This window comes from Canis lupus, chromosome 16 (genome assembly GCF_003254725.2).
Source record: "Canis lupus dingo isolate Sandy chromosome 16, ASM325472v2, whole genome shotgun sequence".
Classification (NCBI taxonomy): domain Eukaryota; kingdom Metazoa; phylum Chordata; class Mammalia; order Carnivora; family Canidae; genus Canis; species Canis lupus.
In genome coordinates this window covers 8,879,992-8,899,320 of record NC_064258.1, presented here as the reverse complement: position 1 = coordinate 8,899,320, position 19,329 = coordinate 8,879,992, and the positions used below count along the sequence as shown (strand labels likewise).

The window sequence follows — 19,329 nt, the reverse complement described above, 5'->3', positions numbered from 1 at the left end:
TGTCAGGACATGGAAATGCAGATTAGATGTTCACACATTCGTTATTTTCCTGAAAATTTGCATGTAAAGTATGACTTGTTATAATTTTCCTGTTGCTTTCCATGCAACAAATATTTCTGAAGTGCCAATTAATGCCAGACTCAGGCTCCAGACCCTACACCCAAAGATGCTCTGACTTAGCTCTTCCACAATGTCCCTGGAGAGCCTTGCACAACTCATCTCATGGTTTCTCTCATATTTGTCAAGAGATCGCTGGGTTGGAGCTCCAGAGTTTCTATCTTCTGAGCCATATCTTTTTATAGCAATGCCCTATGAGAATGTGATGAAAGCTATGTCCCTCTCCCCAAGAATAGGAGTGTGTATGTGCATGGTATCAATCAGGATTCTTTCTGTTGATAAGTGATAGAAACCTTAACCCAGATTAGCTAGGGAGCTTATTGACCCACACAACAGAAAACTCCAGAAAGGAGATCTGCCTTCAGGTGTGGCTTGATGCAGGGGCTCAAACTCTGTCACTGGAACCAAGGTTGTTCTCTCTCCTCATCCTTCAGCTTCATCCACTCTGGGCATACTCCATCCCCAGACAAGATCTCCCCTAGAGGTCTTAAGACACATGTGGAACCAGTATATTGAACAGTCTGGACTAAGTGAGGTACAGACATGGAAACTTTTTGTGTTTTCTCCAATCACCTCTTTTAAATGTGTTCTGATGCATCTCCTTTTTCCTCTCCTTGATGATACCTCCAATAGGTCTCAGAGATTTCTGGTCACTTTTAGGCAATTAAAAAGTCCAGACCAGTCTAGTCCAGTTTAAAACTTCAGTCTCAGATCCAATTCAGTGCCCTTCCATCTCCTTAGCTCAGGCTGACCTGTGGCCTGTGGAAGCTGCCCTGGGGAGGGCCCACGGTCTGTTTTTTCACCCTCCTTCCTATCCCCTCCCTGCCCCTCCTGGGCCCCCCACTCCTCCCACGGTTGGGGCCTTCTAGCAGATCCCCCAGCCTACCTAACTGAGGCTCCTCTCAGCACCTCCCCTGCAGCGGCCTCTGGCGTGGGACCCTGCAGGAGCTGCTCCTGGGCCCTCCCCACTGCACGGTTCCCTGGCAGGGTAGGGGTGCCAGCTGCTGCCTCGTGGCCTGGGTTTGGGGTCTCTAGGCAGCCAGCCGCCCTCTTGAACAGGCTGCCACCAAGATGGCTTGCTCTGAGCTTCCAGGCCTTGCGCAGTGTCCACGTGGCCCACGGGAGACACACACTTCGGCCACACCAACAGCGGCTGCTCCATCTGTTCCCTCCCTCTGCCCTGACATCATCGCTCTCCAGTTAATCTACTTCTGCTCAGATTTGGGTGGATGGGGGGGGGATGGGGGGGCAAATGAGGAACTCTGCTGCGTCAGCAGATGAACGGGCTGGAGAATGCAATGCCAGGCTCAGCCCGCTGCCCCCAGGCTCTATGGGGGGTGGGTTGGCTGGCGCCCAGGGAACACTGTTCTCCGAGCTGATGACTCCTAGCTCTGACAAGTGTCCCTCAAAGCCGTCGAACCTCTCCATGGGCTGACGGGGGCCGGCCGGGAGCGCCTCAGCCAGAGCGGGTTCACGCCCCGCGCGGAGCGGAAAGGAGTCTCCTTCTGCGAAGCCCCCACCGGAAGTGGCCGGGCCTCTCCTGCTGGTGATTGGGCCGTGCGCCCACCCCTCAACCAATCACCGGGCCCCAGGGGAACGCGGCGCTCTGATTGGCGGAGCCCTGGGTCTCTTGCTCCATCCCTGGAGCGGGCGCCTGGGGCGGCCTCCCCTGGACCACTCCGACCTCAGGGCGGGGAGCCGTGGATCCCCGAGGCCCTGTTCCAGGAAGTGGGGGGAATGGGCGCAGAAACCAGTGTGTCCACCCAAGGACACAGAATCTCTGGTCCACTTTCAAATTTCTTGTCATGCAACCGCACACTCCTTTCCGCTGGATTTTTAACACCCAGCTTTCCGGAGTCACGGGTGCAAGTCCAACGGCCCCCAGCGCTGCCCGCTCTTCCGACTTCTAAATCCTGCGTCCGGCCCGCTCTTAGGTGCTTGTTGTGAACGGGGAGGCCACGTCATACCAAGTGTCCTGTGATTGCCACAGAGCCAGTCAGTGCTTCCTTATCGGTGCGGCTACAGTGGGTGGCAGTTGGCCTCCCTGTACCCCTTGCCAGTCAAGATGTGAAATTGTCAGCGGCGAAAGTCCATAATTTCATGCGCGCTACTTTTAGCAGAACCAAACTTCTGGCAGGCGTAGGAATACTTGAGGGTCTTCCCTCCCCAGTGAAGATTATCTTGATACGTGTTTTACAAACTCACACGTTCTGTCCAGTAATACTCCATCTCCTGCCACCTGTTCTGAGCCAAGTGGCCTTGACCTCTTTCTCCTTTCGGGGCATGGATTTCTGTTTCCATTTATAATATGGTTATAATCCACTTTATAATTCGTGCCTCTAGGTTGCTTCGTTCCAGAGACACATGTGTTTTCTTCCAAATCATCTGGCTTTGGAATTTGTTCTGGCTTCCCTTCCTCTCATTCCACCACCAAAATCGCGCTTAAAACGTTTCAAAGTCACCCAATCTCTTGGAAGACTCTCCCGTTGCCCCATAATTCCTTAGTCAGACTGAAGGGGAGGTACCTTCCCTAAATTCGAGCACTGAGGAGCTGGGAGAGGTTTGTACTGCTTGCACCACTCATAAAATTGAGAAAGCACACCAATTATTTAATAAGGTCTTTGTAATGTTGATGCTTCATTGTGTTCTCCAATATCTAATTTTGAAAAAAACAGGAGAAAAAAAACAAACAAACAGCTTCTTTCCATATAAATTGTTTTTGCTATAGCTCTAGCACTTTATGTGGAAATTATTGACTTTTGATCTGGCCAAAGCATTCTCTTTTCTTCTCTTTGGTGCTGGACTGTGCCAGCTAAAATTTATGACCCATTTTCCTTCTGTTTAATTGTTGTTATAAATCTGCTGTGCAGAACCCAGTTGTAGATTTATCACAAATTGGGCTGGATGGATATACAGCCCCTCTTTAGGATAATTTGAACACAGTTACGCCTTAGAAGGAAGGCCAGATTCTTAAAACTTCTCTTGAAGAGCTGCTTTGTAACCATTATAAATATCTAATTAAAATACAACTTGCTCTTTCTTTTTCTCTTAAGGATAAAAGCATTCCATGCTGGGTATTTCAGCTGATTAGCTCACGCTGCTAATGTGAGCAAGGTTGAGGATTTGTTCCTTGAAACAGCCAGAGGATCTCAAAGAAAAAAAAAAAACATATTTTGTGGCCACACACAAAAAAGAAGCCATTTTGCCCCCAACCAGCTGTTTCATAAATATACATCCTTTGTCACAGGAGGAGGGTTGAGTAAAAGAAATGTGAGTAGCTTAACACAAATCCATCCTCACTATGAAAAAAAAAATCTCCCAGTTTGGATCATACCCAGGGTGAATATTCAGGGTCTGTCATCTTCACACTGGGAGTAGGGCATAGCTGACTTTAAGATTCAAATGGAAAAAAAAAAAAAAAAGATTCAAGTGAAAAACTCGAAATGGTTTTTTTTTTTTTTTCCCATTGGGCAGGTTTCTCCACTTTGCTCAGGTCTGCTTGAGTCCTGCTGTCTGACATTTTAGGAGGAATAAGCTCAAGTGTCCTCATCGACTCCTTCACACGGCGGTGCATCTAAGCCCTTCCCCACAGATCCTGTAACAGTACAACAGAACACAAAGCTGAGAGGTACAAGGAAAGAGGCAGGAACTCAGAACAGCCTACAGCCCTAAAGTTAAACCAAAATCCTGGGTGGCTCAATGGTTGAGTATCTGCCTTTGGCTCAGGGTGTGATCCCGGGGTCCTGGGATTGAGTCCTGCATCGGGCTCCCCGCAGGGAGCCTGCTTCTCCCTCTGCCTATGTTTCTCTCTCTCTCGCTCTCTCTCTCTCTCTGTGTCTCTCATAAATAAATTAAAATCTTTTTAAAAAAATCCAAAGACAAGAACAGTGATACTAGCATGGCCAGATTCACGGCAAAAGACCACGGAAGTTTCATGGGGTGCCTGAGATTCCACATCTCCAGCAAGCTCCCAGGTGATGCTGATGCCACAATCCACAGCCCACACTGCCAGCGGCCTTGTTCCAAACCCTAAATCCTGCATCTCCCCCAGTTGTGCTATAGGTAGCAAGTGCTTATCCCTAATGATAGAGCTCTGATACTCCACAATAATTTACCTTCTGTTAAAACAGTTTCAAAATCATTCCAAAGAGAACGATGCCACTCTCACTTTACTGAGTGAGAGAGACAGTGATGTGGGAATCTCCCCATCCTGGGTATGTCTTTAGGAGTGTACTGCCTATAATCCTAAATCTTGCTTCCTTAAATAGTTTTCTCCAAGGTGGGAAGCTAGGGGGAGCTTCTGGGTAGATGCCAAGTCATTTTCAAGGCGAATGAAGGAAGCAACCAGAGCCTCCTCTCAGGATATATGTGTAGACTGGAGACCTACCACCTCTAACAGGTACCCAGTGGACTGGATCTTTTCAGCAGGGAGCTCCCCCTAGATCAGATGGTATATGGTAGTTTTAAGAGTCTCCAGTTGAGAGTCCATGTAGAAGTACTGTGGTCAAAGAGAACTCCCGTGATGCTCTTCCCCTGGGGCCTGGAGCAAAATCTGCACTATTTTCACTGCACATGTAGGAGCTGCAATGAGGGGAACCTTGGAACGTGTCCAGCTTGTCCACTTTCTGTCCTCCATTCTGGAAGTGTCTGACCTAAAGAACAAGTTTCTCTCACCCCTCCCTGGCATCCCTGTAGCTAATATTAGAGAAGTCTTGACAACCTACAAGAGGGGCCTCTCTGGGCCCTAGAACTCTGTGCTCTGGGCCCTCTCTGTGTACCTAGAACTCCATCCTGGAAGTCATCTTTTGTGGCCACTGCTATGAATGTACCAGCTCCAGGAAGGAAAACAACTCAAGACAAGTCAACTCAAGAGTCCCCAAAGCGGGGTGACCCATTACCCTGGATGAGAAGATGGTAGCCCCAGTTTTTAACTGCCCATGTGATTGTTACTACATACACACGAAGATCTTCATGATCTAGGTCACTAGCCCATTCTTTCCTTGGGGACACCTGCAGGAAGGTAGGGACCGTGTGTGCTATGCATGACTGCGGCCCAGTGCCAAGACCTCCATGTGCCCCCACCAAGGGCTCTAAACCCTTCCCCATTGCTTGGAGATGCCCAGAGCCCATGCCCACACTCCCTGATTTTGAGCCACTCCCATGGGCCTCAGCAGTCACAGCCAATCCCCAGGCCTCGCACCATCCAGGAACTCTGAGAAACTCCATTGGTTTCTTGTCTTTTCTCTCCTTCTCACCCTGCTCCCTTCCTTTCTTTTTTTAAAAAAATATTTTATTTATTAACCCATGAGAAACACAGAGACATAGGCAGAAGAAGAAGCAGACTCCCTGCGAGGAGCCCAATGCGGGACTCCATCTCAGGACCCGAGATCACACCTGAGCCAAAGGCAGACGCTCAACCACTGAGCCACCCAGATGCCCCATCTTGCTCCCTTTCTGTCTCTTCTCCTCTCTCCCCAAAGTACACAACACTATTTACTCTCCTTACCCTTTCCCTTGTTCTGGCTCCAGACCCCAGATCAGAGAGCCACAGAAGCTTCCCTGCTCCACCTCCTGACCCACTGCCCTTGGGGGAGCCCCTGGCCACCCCAGAAACCTGAATTTTGTACAGTGATATCCCAAATTAGGGCAATGGGGGCGATCAAGTGAGAGGCAGGTTGAAGAGCAGAAAGGACTTGCAGACTTTTTTCCTCAGCTTCCTTGCTTAGCAGGTCAGCACTTTGAATTTTTAGCAATTAATGCTCCAAGCACCTGCCCCCCCCCCCAACCTGAGTCCCCACAGAGCAATTGAGGCTCGGCTGAGGGGGAGGCGACTTGCAAGGAGAGGCTCCTCGGGGAACAGGCCACACCAGTCAGCATATATTTGGTGCCTTTCATGTGGCAACTCCGAGTATTTTATATTCAATATCTGGGCCTCTAGAGGGGCCAAGCTTTGCTAAGCAAATAAGCTGGTGGGGTCGGTACACATCAATCCCGAAAAGCAAGAATTAAAAATAAACTTGGGAAAGTGGACCGCACAGGTGAAGCTCCTCGTTCTGTGGGTCCTCTTGGCACTGAGCTAGATTCTCAACTGAATGGCTCGTTTATTTAACTATTGCTCACATTATGGGCTCTTAAAACATCAAAGGTATGGGCTGTATTCCCAACAATTCGCTTTTGGAATAAAAGAAGAAACACACACACACTTTTTTTTTTTTTTTTAACTTCACTGGACTCTATTGACCAAAGCCATTCTGACCCCAATTGAGCAAAAACTTCAGAATGGCATCATCTGGTACAAAAAGACATGATGAAGACTCCTGCTCCTTTGTCCAGCCACTCATCACTAGGTTTAAAATCTCAGCATTCGGAGGTCCTTCCTCTGATCCAACATGGTATCCAACATTATTAAAATGCCCCTTACTCTTGGGAGGAGCAGCATAAGCAAGTCCCCGCGAGGATTCGAGCCTCATGAGGGTGAGGGCTTGTCTGCTGGGCACACTGGTACCTCCCAGGGCATCCAACAGTGCCTGGCACGTAGCAGGCTCGTGATGGATAGGCGTGGGGTGAGACAATGAACGAATCACGTTTGCCCCTTCTTTTCTAACTGCAGATGAAATGAAAGCAAATTTGAGTTGGGGGAAGGGTATAAGAGGGTGCATGGGAGAAAACGTGGTTCCTGCACCCTGAAAGGAAGGAGGTAGACGGGAGTCAGAGAGACAAGGCCGCTGCCGAGGGAGATGTGGGCAAATGAAGGCAGCATCCCGCCGTCTACAGGGCTGTGACTGTGCTACCACAGGGCTCCCGTGGGGCCCAGAAGCTCATGCCCAGGAACAGAGGGATCCTGGGCTCTTAGCCTCCGAGGGGATCTTATGGGGTGTCTAGGGCAGCCTCCTACCCAGGACAGACCTCTGTCTGACACAAGATCGGGCCACTCTGCTCGAACACTCCCAGGAACTTACTACCTTATGCTTACACCGAGTTGAAATCTGCCTCGGTTAATCGTCTGCCCACTTGCCTACTTGTTCTACTTCTACTCCTCTCTCGGCTCATGGTATTTGTCTACAAGAGTCCGCAAATCGGTAGCTCCGGCCTGGGGTGGGGGGCACTTCCCCCCCATGAGGTGCCAGTGACTGGACAGCTCAGAGATGGAGAGAGGATGGTGGGAAATGGGGAAGTCAGCAGAGAATAGGGACCTTTCTAAAATGTTTGCTTGTGGCCAAGACATTCAATTTACTCTGTTTTCTGCTAAGTGTATGCTGCCTCGGGACTGTAGGCAGCATTATGTTTTATTTTGGGTGTTTTGTGTGTGTTGCATTTGTTTTTTGGTTTTGGGGTTTTTTTAGCATTTTGTTTTACAGTTGAATATGGTATGTGTGAAGATAGCAACCACACGAGCCTGTTAGCCCAAGCATATGAATATTCCAGATCAGAAGGGATGTTTGACTCCCCGATGAATTGCAATGTGTAAGGTTTATAAAGTTAAGCACTTAGAATTCTGTCTTTAAAATTTAAATATTTAGATTGGGTCTCTAGGACACAAAAGGCAATGCCTGTTTCTCACTCGCTTAATTTGATTTTTTTTTTCTTTTTCGTGGCACAAGTTGTTTTTCAAAGCCTCATTCCTTGAACGTTCCCTATAGGAGGAATGTAATTAAACTCCACTGGCCTCCCCCTGCTGGGACTGAACTGGGGCCAGAGCTGTAGGAAGCATAAAACAGATACCCCGCGAAAAGAATCCTTATTATAAAGATGAGAAGAGAATCAACTTCCCTCTGGTTATGAACAAGAAGCTTTAGAAAGCCACCCAGGCTCTTTTTGCAATGGGCTTAGTCTCCAAGACATTTTAATTAGTAATTTAAGACTGGAAGGCAGAGGACAAACTCCTCACCTCCTTAGCTATAGGCGAGAACTTCAACTCGATAAGAAACTGGTTCAAGTGGCTGAGGAAGAGAGGGAGATCCGGGGGGGAGGATGCTTCATGGCAAAGCACAAACTTTTTCATGAAAATGGCTTAACGAGGTATCCCAGCCTTGTCAATCACTATTTGGGGGCCCCCATCCCTCGAAGGCAGTTCTCACCCCCTGCCTGGTGACAGGCCCCGCCTCTTGCCGGTTCACCTGCTGGGAGCAGTCAAGAAGCTCTCACTGGGGGATGGGCTCCCAACTACTTCCAGACTTTTCTCTGACCAAGGGGCACCACCACCCAGAAGAGGGAACCCCAAAACCTGAGTGCCAGTGGCGCCCACGGAGGCACCGAGCTGCCACTCCCTCGCAGTGTGACATGGAGGACTGACATCATAATCTCTGTTCCTCCTTCTTCCTGTCTGTAAAATAGGAATAACAACAGTATGTTGCTTATAAGGTTGTCTCGAGGATTAAGTGAATGAACCCCGGTATGACTGTGGTCACAGGGCCTTTGCACAGGCACATTGTACTCTCATCTCCCTTTCTGTGCCTCAGTTTCCTTACCTATGAAAGGAAGGGACTGAACCAGACTTCTTCACTGGCAGTGATGACAATGATGATGCTTGAATGTTTATATGGCAGGCCCTAAGCTAGGTACTTTACATACTAGACTCGACTCTCACAACCCGATGAGTTGAACTACCACCATTCTCATTTAATCGATGAAGAAAGAGAGGCTATATCAGCCAGCGATCTCCAGAGGAGCAGAACCAATGGGGGAAGAGGGGAGACAGAGAGGAGACAGAGAGAGAGAGAGAGAGAGATCTTAAGGAATGGACTCCTTTGATTGTGGGGGCTGGCATGTCCAAACTCTGGAAGGCAGGCCCGCAGTCTGGAAACTCAGTCTGGATTCAAAGCTGCAATCTTGAAACAGAATTTATTCTTCTCCAGGAAACCTCAGTGTTTGCTCTCAGGGCCTTTAACCGATCGGATGAGGCTCATCCACATTATCGAAGGTCATCTTTACTCAAAGTCAACTGATTGTCCAATGTCCACATCTACAGAAAATCTTCACAGCCACGCTGAGATAGCGTTTGATTCACTATAGGTACTGTGGTCTAACCAAGTTGACACAGAAGCACTGAGAAGATAACTCGTTAAGGGTTCTACACTAGGAAGGGGCCTCGCTTGGATCGGAACTCACACCTCCCATCCGCTTAGTCTCGGTTCTCAGCATTGTCTCTTGTGTTCAGTGACTCAATAAAGGGGCGTCCTCCTGATGGTGTGGGTCATGGCTCCAGCACTTCAAGAAAGGGGGGCTTCTGGGATGCCTCTTTGGGGGTGGGGGCGCTTGTAGCTATGTCTGTACCACACTTTCATGGCACTGAGAAGATGTCAGTTGTCAAGCAGATGGGGGCACACACCCTTGTCTGTCACCTTTGTCTGCACCATCTTTGGCCTGTCATCCTGGCTCTCTGCTCTAAGGATAAGTTTGCCTGGAAGGTCTTGGGTTTGTAGTGGCTTCCCCGCCCCCTGCCACCCCCCTTCTGGGACAGGTTCAAGGTCCATTCTCTGAGTCTATAAATGCTCTTTCTCCGGTCCATACAGTTCAAGATGAAGAGTATTTGGGCAGCTTCTTCACTGACCTGCCTCCCTAGATGCCTACCCTCTGAAGCAGGAATGTTCCTGAAACAAACATCATATCCCAGGGCTGCTTTCTCCCTCCACAGACACTGTTCTCAGTGCTTTTCTCACTTTTTCTGGGACACTGATCCTGTCTCACGTATTGTAGAGTTCTCCAGCCATCGCAGGCTTTCTCTTTGGGTTCCATGACCCTGGAATTTCCCATTAGTTGCATTTCCTTGTGATTCATTTTCATTGTGTTTTTTGGTGAAGAGCATGAAATGTCCATCTGAGACATTTGTCTTGCAGCCTAATCACCAACCTGGCCCTCTTCTGCTCTTGACTGTGCCACAGTAGAAAGGGAGCTCTGTCCTCCCTCTCCCTGGGTCTCTCTTGGGCACCAGACTTGATGCTTGCCTGGCTGGAAGCAGTTGTTAACAGCTGCCAAGGGCCATTTTACTCATCTTGACACTATGGGGGTGCTGCCTGCCTTCTGTCTCAGAAGGATGCTCTTCCTGCCCAACTCCTCCCTGATCTGCCATGGTCCCCTCTGAGGACTACAGAGAGTGCTCCCCAAATCCCCTGGGTCTCTGAATGAAGTAGACCGAGGCCTGGGTTATAGAGCAGATAGATCCCAGGCCACCTGTAGGCAGACTCCTCAGGCAACCAGAGACCTCTTAGCAATTCCTTCTACTATCCACGCAGCCACTGGGACTGAAGGCCATGTGCAAATCAAGGCCCAAGAGCAGCGGGGGCTATTCCCTGCCATTGAGAACTTACTAGAAACCACAGATGTTTGGGATCCACCCCCAGTGATTGTAATGTAGTTGGCTGCAGCAAGGCTGGGCATCATGCTTCTTTAAAAGTCCCCAGGTGATGCTAAGCTGCAGCCAGGCCGAAGGGCCGGTGCCGTGTTCCCATGAGGTATATCTGCAAACTTAGCATTAGCAGTGACCTTGGATTGCATAATTAAGGACAGGACTAACTTTATAAATACTCTGCATAATTATTGGACTTGCTTTTCACTTCTTTAGATGTCACTCATTTGGTCAGCAGGAAATAGTAGGTTTTCTGTGATTGTGTTATGGTTTAGATCTATCCAACCCATCCAGAGAGCCAAGAAACAAAAGCATTGCCTGGTGAGAGCCACGAGATGATTGTTCTGGAACATTCAGCAGAACAGCCTCTTTGAAGGCACCTCTTAAAATTATGATCTGTAGACCTGGAGGATCCCAAACCCAGAGGTCATCTGGTCCGTGCCCCACCTCCAGGGTGGAAAGGGCTGTTTCTCCATCTTCTGGACAAGACAAGTGAGGCCCAGGGAAGTTCACTCAGGCCATATGTTATCTCAGAATGGAGGGAATGTGTTTCTGGCTGCCCAGAGCATGTCTCTCCTCTCTCTCTCTCTTTTTCATCCTCTCACCTTTCTCTGAAAATCTCATTTAATGATTCCCCAGCCTGGCTGCAAATTCAGTGATTTGTAGGCCTGAAAGCTACTAATGATGTGGTCACTACCATCATCATCATAACAGTAAACATTTATGGAGCGCCATAATTATTCATAATAATTTTATGTGTTAAATAAATCTGACCTAACTCTGTAAAGAAATGGGCCCTGTGAACCAAGTTTATTACGTAAATTAGAAATCTCTTAGAAACATCAAGTGGAAGTGCCTCAAGTTCCATGTCACATGTACCATCTGGCAGTTTTTTTTCTGGGCTTGAGTCATTGTGAGTCACTCACATGATTACAGGGGGTACTCTCTGTCGTCCTTACCTCAATCTCTAACCTGTGGCCAGTTCTAACTGCTGTTTTTGTGAATTTCGTTATTTAACAAAGTCTGCTGAAGAAACACCATGTTTCTAATTTGTTTTTATCAAGGAGTGATCCTTTGGGATCAAGTATTCAATATCAAATAATATTGATAATAATGATGATGGAAATAATAATAATAATTACAATTCATTGAACACCTATTCTGTGCCTGGTCCTGGGCCAACTCATTCCAACAACCAAGTCAGTATTTCCAAGTATAGAAAATATTTCCTTAAAGATTAGGGAATTGAAACTCAGAGATTAAGTGAATGGCTCAAGGTAGAAAGAGAGCCTGCCTGTGAACTCAGATCTACTAGCTCCTGGTTCCTTGGTGCTGTCTTGGGAATGACCAGTAGGTCCATAGTAGATTGTTCTATGAGAGCAGATGGTTGGCCAAAGTGGGTTAACACACAGTCAGACACATTTAGGACCATTATGTTAGCACTGTGATAGCCAGGTCTCTCTCAGGATGTCAGGAAGTTCCCAGAGTCACTTCTCTTCCTCTCTTGGGTGATCCTCTCCTTGTCTTCTAACACCAAGTACTTAAGGTCATTATCAGAATAAATGGCATTTTCTGCTTAGATCTTTGGCTTTGAGGAACGAAGAAATCCTACTCAATCACGATATGTCAGACTTCACTATAAAAAATTAATTAATGTACTTCAACCACCAATAAACAGATCAAACAACATAAAAATCTATAGCAAAAGAAAGGAAAAAACCCTAAGCCAAGAAGTATATGGTTTCTTTTTACTTAATATCCAATAAATTTACATTCTCCTCATCTGCCCTTGGGTGTCTTAAACTAAAATTCTATCAATATTTCCATGTAAAATAATTTTTTCTACATAAAATCCACCATATCAGAATCCCTCTATTCATTCTGTTTCTTGGGTTTCAGACAGACAGTTTCTCCCCTCGGGAATAATTCATATGTCAAACCTGTCATTTATCATTGTATCTGGTAGCATTTTTCTCCCTGTCCCTCAAATTTTAGCTTAAAGCCCACTTAATAAGGTCTGTGGGTATCCTGACAAACACCCTTCTCAGGCTTCATGAGATTTCTGGTGAGACAGGCCATAATCCAGCAAAACAAATCCTGTCCCCTTGCCGGCATCTAAACAGTATCCTGTTATGTGTCTATACCTGCTTTTCTTTTCTACAACTGGAAGGAAGGATGAAAACACCACCCATGCCTCCAAATCTGATTTCCTATATCACACTTGACAACCTTTGAAGCTGCGATGCACATTTCTTCTGATTGGTTCATTCATTTCCATGTGAGTCAGGTGAAGTGGTCCATCGGTTTAAGGCATCCCTGATGGTGCTCCATGTTGGAGAGTCATTTCCAGAAAGGAGCACCTCCTCCTCATTGTCCATGTCGGGTCATTAGAGAGCTTTGCCTTCTCAGCTGGGAAAGCCAGTGACCGAGAAAGCAAGATTCCTCCCTCCCCCCGCCCCCAGGGATTTGTCTTTCTCAGCCATTTTCAGAAAATCGGGAGTCAGCAACCTTAGAAAGAATTTCATATCATATCCCCTTCTCCCCCGTCTCCCTCTCTTCTTCCTTCTCCTTGTGCTTCTCTTAGGCAGGATGACACGCTTCTGCTTGTTGACCCCTAGAAAACTCAGCTGCTGGCATCATGAGCGCAATGATCTGTCATCACATCCAGGTACATGGTAGGGGCTCAGTGCTGGATGAATGAATGAATGATAGCTGGAGTTGCAAGAATCTTAGAGATGATTCAATCTAATCCCTTTGTTTTACAGATGAGGAAACTGAGGCAGGGAGCTTTAGGAGACCACCCAAGATCAGGCTATCTGGGTGTGGTCTCTTGACTCCAGATCTCTGCCTGTCGTCCTCTCTCTTAAGACCTAGAGTAGCCAGGGTGCCCTTGCCCCTACACTCCATCCTTGGAGCAGCAAGAGTCCACACTTGTGGTGGGAGAGCAAGCCTGGTACGGCTTCCGGCATGACAGTGTCTGTGTTTTCTCTTCTGGATGAACAAAGAGTCCCCTTTTAACTGTACAGCCCTCACCTGCCTTCCTCCTGGTAATTCCTGCTGCAAACAGCCTGTCTTCCAAGCCTGGCCTGGCATTCCTCAAATATTCCTCAAAGCCATCTGCTCCCTGTCCGCTAAGCTTCAGCTCTGGGGATGTAATATGCCCTTAGCGAGATTTTACTCCTCCCACCCTTCCAGAACAGACACTGGCATTTCTTGCATTGACAATATTCCACAATTAAAAAAAAAATCATAGAAGCTGAAAGAAAGAAAAAATGCTGGTGGCATACCAGAAGTCTCCAAGAGGGTGACGGTCATCAGTGAAAAAAATTAAGCAAATCAGCCTCTAATGTTTAAGCATATAATTCTCTAAATGTTAAATTACTCAACTGGTGGACATTTCTATAGTGAGGCTGTAGAAAGAAAACAACAGAAATTGCTTTTTTCCCTTTGTGTATAATCACCCGGCAATGTGAAGGCACAGAGATGAAAAACCAAATCCTGCTCGTCCAGTTAGGCTAACCTTCACACTGCACAGTGCTTACCGGTGGGAAATGGCCAACTTCTAGAGGAAAGGCAGGAAGGTTCTCTCCTGCTATTTCACCACTGACCTGCATTTCATCTGAAAGGCATGAAAATGGAGGAGGGAAAGCAGCCCCTGGCCACTCCCTGGGATTGTTCTCGAGGATCTAGACAGACCATAAGTAATTCAGTGAGCCCCTCACAAAGCCCCTGGCCCTGCGCTGATGTGGCTGTGGCATATTCAAGCGAGCCAAAGGTAATCAGCACCACCAAAATGCAACACAAAACTCTTATCAGAAGATGCCATTTTTTTTCTAAATGTCATATATACAATTTTTATTGGAGCATGATGACAGATAGTGAATAACTTAACATAAATTTGCATAATACAATACAGCTGTTAATTTATGATCATATTAAGGCACAAAGTTTTGTAGTTTGGGCACTTAAAGTCATAATCTTTGCAAACTTTCCTTCCTGTTTGCTCTTTATTTATTACTTACTTAGGGTTGCCACATAAAATACAGGGGGCTGGTTAAATTTAAATCTCTGATAAACACTGTATGTTTCCTAGTGTGAGCATGTCTCGGGCAATATTTGGGACATACTTATACTAAAAAATGATTCATCGTATAGCTGAAATTCACTGTTAACTGAAGGCTTCTATTTTTATTTTAAATCTGGCAACTGTATTCTTCTTCATAAACACCTTATCCCCTACCAGCTATGTGCTCCCAGCGGGGAGAAGGGGTGTTGTGTAGAGAAGGGTGCTGGCATCTGGGCCTTTGGTGTCTTTATGTGAAGAAAAAGGGATCAGATTGTGGAGGTACCAGTACAGAGGGGGAAACTGAGGTAGGTAGCATATCTGAGTTTTCCTGGCAGCACTAGAAGTGTTAGAGCGATGGTTTTCAAACTTTTTGATCATAAAGCATCTTAAGAAACGTATTTTCTAAATCAGCCCCGTCCGGATGCATGAAACGATATGTATATGTGTGATATATTCTGTGCTCTATTCCATTCTATTTCCTTTTTTAAAATGCTGGCCTTAATCCCCTAAATTGAATTCACAATTCCCTAAGGCATCATAGCCCAGATTTTGAAAAACACTGGGTTAGAGGGTTTTATAGCTCAGGAAAGTAAACGAAGAGATTTTTTTAAAAACCCACTATACAAATGAGGAAATGTGTCTGATCGGTTAACTGACTTTCCAAGTCCATTTCACTAATTGCTAAACTAGGAATAAAACTTAGGTCTCCCAACTCTCAAGCCTGCGTCCCTGGTTTCATTCTATCACACTTTCCAGCATTTACTTTCTCAATCTCCAAGTAAGAATAGACATTCTGGGATCTGCATTTTTTTTTTACCTAGTTTTAGTACTTCTAAACCATTTTGTTATCACTTTATATTCTAAAACCCCCAAGATTTATAGCATTGCTGATCCAAACTGATTAGATTCCTGCTTGTGGCATCCATTTGACACATCCACATTTAAATTAATTCATCTTGGCACTTACCCTTTGATATTTAGCATCTTACTTCCCTTCTGACCCCAACTTTGTCCCACTATTTTGGTGTCCCTGGAGACCTTTACAGTACATATTCGATGGGCTCTCCCCTGAGACAGGCATTGTCTGAAATGTAAGAAAGACCTCAAAATGGTTATTATTACTTGCTACCGTTGGTTCTCCCTAATCTATGAAGTTGAATAGAGTATCTCTTACAAATGTTCCCTTTTGGAATTGAGAAAACATAGGTTCAGAGAGGCTAAGACCCTTTCTCAGGATCACACAGCAAATGCAGACTGGAAGAGCTCAAGTCTTCTTGCTCCAACTCCTAGGCTCTGCCATCGGGGCATGGAGGTCTGCTGAGCGGAGGTGCCCGCAAACAAGTACGCTGGCAGGAAAAAGACATCACTCCCAGAGATATCGTGTATACACTATATTTTTCTCACATACTAGGTCTAGATTTTCAAACCACTTTCAGAACTTTCTGGAATCTGATAACCATTCAGTTTACCATCCTCTAGATCCTATGTCCATTCACTCCACACATCCTTTAGTCCTAGTCGTGATGACAAATTCCAAAGTAATTTGTGGTCCCCATCTGTGGTCCCCAGAGCACTTTTCCCATTTCTTTTTTTAATGATTTATTTATTTATTGGAGAGAGAGAGAGAGAGAACACAAGCAGAGGGAGTGCTAGAGGGAGAGGGAGAAGCAGGCTCCCTGATGTGGGGCTTGATCCCAGGATCCTGGGATGGTGACCTGAGCCCAAGGCAGACACTTCACCGACGGAGCCACCAGGATCCCCTCCCACCTCCCCTCGTGTGGCGCTGCAAGAGTCCATCCTGCCTGTAGAATCCGAATGCAGGGCTCCTTCTGGTATTTTTATTAGCTCAACAGTCAGTCCATTTATGCAGAGGAGTCAACTTGGCGCTCTCCCTCCACCCTGTGAAATAACCTTGCCTTTGGCTTCATCTCGGCCCCACCAGGACTCACAGGACTGGGCACAGGGAGCCACAAGCCACCTCCTCAGGGATGCACAAAGATGCTCCTAGCAAGACTCAGACAGCATTTTGCAGCTCCCATGGCCCTTTCCCCAATTTATCCTCTTCCACCCTCAGGGGAGCTGGGCTGATGGCTAAGGCTCCAGGTTAGATTCCCTGCCTCAAAGCCAGGCTGAAGCCCTGAACCAGCCACATGGGCCTAAACCTCAGTTTCTTCCACTGTTAAAAGGGTATAATAAACATATCTGCTCCGTTCCGTTGGGGCTGATTAAATGAGGTGACGTCTGGAAAGCACTTAGCCTGGAGCCTGGCACCTATGCTCTCCAGAAGCATTTGGTTTTATTCTGTTATTGTTTTGATTCTTCCTATTTCCAGATATCATCCCAGAAGTCTTAAGGAGACACATGTCCCTTCACGTGCCTCTGGTCCACCCAGGTCCTGGCATGTGCATCCGTGCCCCTCGGCCAGCAGTCCCTTCCTTGCCACTCCGGATCCCCTTCCAGCCTGGCAGTTTTCCTACCTCCTTACCTTGCAACAAACCTTGCTCCTTCCACATCCCATTTCCCCAGGACACTATTTTCTGCTAGGGACCAACAAAATAATGGTCGAACTACCAAGACCTGAGGCCTTGGAAAGATTTCAGCGATTGCTGGTTGATCTCGAAGGCCCTCTCCTAGGCCCTGGCTCAAGACGCATCATCCAGCGGTCACTCCAGGAATGAGGGGCTTACGTCTTCCATGTTTCACCCACTGGGCCCAACCATTTTTCCACAAATCCATTTCCTTATACCTTCCCCCAGTAGCTTCAAACTCTCCGCCCCCATAGAATGACCCTTTACAAGATGGAGACTACACCTCTCTGACTTCTGTATATTTTCTCCATGTGGCAGAGTTTCAAGTCTCCTGGCCATCCAAGTCTCCCTTCCAGTCTAACTGGGTCCCTCTAGAGGGTGATACAGCCAGAGCGGCGGGCCGGCCCAGGATGCGGGCAGATGGTGCAGAGGAGGGCACGGTAGCTGCTTCTGTGAGTGGTTTCTGATGACTGGTGGCCCCATTAATAACCCGTTCTCTGGTCATCTTCCCTGAATGTGTTGAAATATATCTCAATTATTGTAACCCTGTAGAATAAGAAGTCCTACAAGTTTAAAATATACTAGCTAGGAAAGGTACTTCCTCTTACTTGCTCCCCAAAACTTAACTCCTTCAAGCATTCCGAAGCAGGGTAAACAACTTCATACTTTATCCTCTTTAGATCTTTTCTTCCAAACACTTAGATCTTTGGTGGTTTCCTGGGTATGGGATTAGTCTGTCTCTCCCACTGGACTGGAAGCTCCATAGAGAGGGACTCACCACAGTAGCTCCAATGGCCATGGGCCTCCCAGGGGCCCTAAGGAATGAGTGGATGGACTACTTTGGCTCTGATCTCACCCTAGTTCATCCAACCCCATCTCCTTTCCTGTCATGTGCCAGACAATTGAGGGTCTGAGGTCCTGGGTTGGGGCAGCATCCAAGAGCCTGTTCCCAGCATGGTATCATGGTAGGGCCAGTCTTCAGGTATGGCGTGAGATGCCAAGTGGGCATCCTAGGAACATCTTCAGGGAGAAACCAAGTCAGAGAGTTGGTCAGGCCTACTAGAGGTTGGTCAGTCTAAAGAGGCTGGCCAGAGGGGAGGACCCCCGGGGTGAAGACAGCAGGATGGATGTGGGTGAGCCACACACAGCTGCAACTCTAAGCAGTAGTGTGCACCCACCCAAGACTTACTGCCTGCCAGGCGTGGGCAAGTGCTGCCTGTGAATAGGCTTTTTGCCCACTACAACTTTTTGGAGTCTTAGAATTATCTCCATTGTACTGAGTGAGAAACTGAGGCTGACCACGGTCACACGGCTGGTAAGCAGTGAGACACAAATTCATCCTCAGGCAATGTGACACCTGTGTGCTTTTAACCACTGAACAAGACTGGCTCCCAAGGTGGACGTGTGATGTAGAAATAGGGGGCAGAGGGATCCCTGGGTGGCGCAGCGGTTTAGCGCCTGCCTTTGGCCCAGGGCGCGATCCTGGAGACCCAGGATCGAATCCCACGTCAGGCTCCCGGTGCATGGAGCCTGCTTCTCTCTCTGCCTGTGTCTCTGCCTCTCTCTCTCTGTGATGACTATCATAAATAAATAAAATTAAAAAAAAAAAAAGAAATAGGGGGCAGACCTGAAAGAGTTCCCCAAGCCCTCTGTACAGAGCTAGACTTTCTAGTACGTTCTAGAAGCCTGGCGCTCAAACAATGCCCTGGGAGCTTCATGTTACACCTGAGAGCTGACATGGAGCCCCTGACTGTGGCAGGGCTTGCAGGGCTTCTTGCAGGGACATCACAGGATCCCTGGGGACTCCAGGGTGCAGCTCAGCTTGAGAACCAGTAGGAATCAAAACTCGTGAGGAAGCTGCTCTACCCTGCACTTTCCACAGCAGTGCCCAGAGGCCGGGGGGGGGGACCCCAGAACTGGAGTCTCACTTCCACCCCCCAACAGGGACTGGAGTCACACCCCGACTGAGAGGCCAGAAGGGGTCAGGGCAGAGGAAACGTGCTCCGGCCAAAAACCACCCGACAGTCCGACAAGCGGGTACAGAGACCGCACATGGCTTTTCCGTTGCTCTGTGTTGTGCTGTTTCCAACTCATCTGGCTGGCACAGGAATGTTCGGGACCAAAGCCTCCTTCCCTGCTACATACGTGTAAAGCCTTACCCCGTCTTTCCTGGTTTCACTCCCCATAAATTGGTTTTCGGGGCCTCTGAGCCTGTAACATGTAGCTATATAAGGCACCTGTTTGATTATAATGGGATCCTCCCAGAGAGTACT

The 19,329-nt window shown here is 47.5% G+C and overlaps 1 protein-coding gene and 1 long non-coding RNA gene across 4 annotated transcripts in view; both read left to right on the top strand.

Moving 5' to 3' along the window:
* The window catches only part of TBXAS1 (thromboxane A synthase 1), a 161,813-nt gene that overhangs the window by 116,740 nt on the left and 25,744 nt on the right, over nucleotides 1-19,329 (top strand). The gene's annotated exons all lie outside the window — the stretch shown is intronic.
* Nucleotides 1,365-19,288, top strand: LOC112650878 (uncharacterized). Its single transcript, XR_003130511.3, has 2 exons — nucleotides 1,365-18,904; nucleotides 19,001-19,288. It is a non-coding gene; the product is annotated as an uncharacterized LOC112650878 (long non-coding RNA).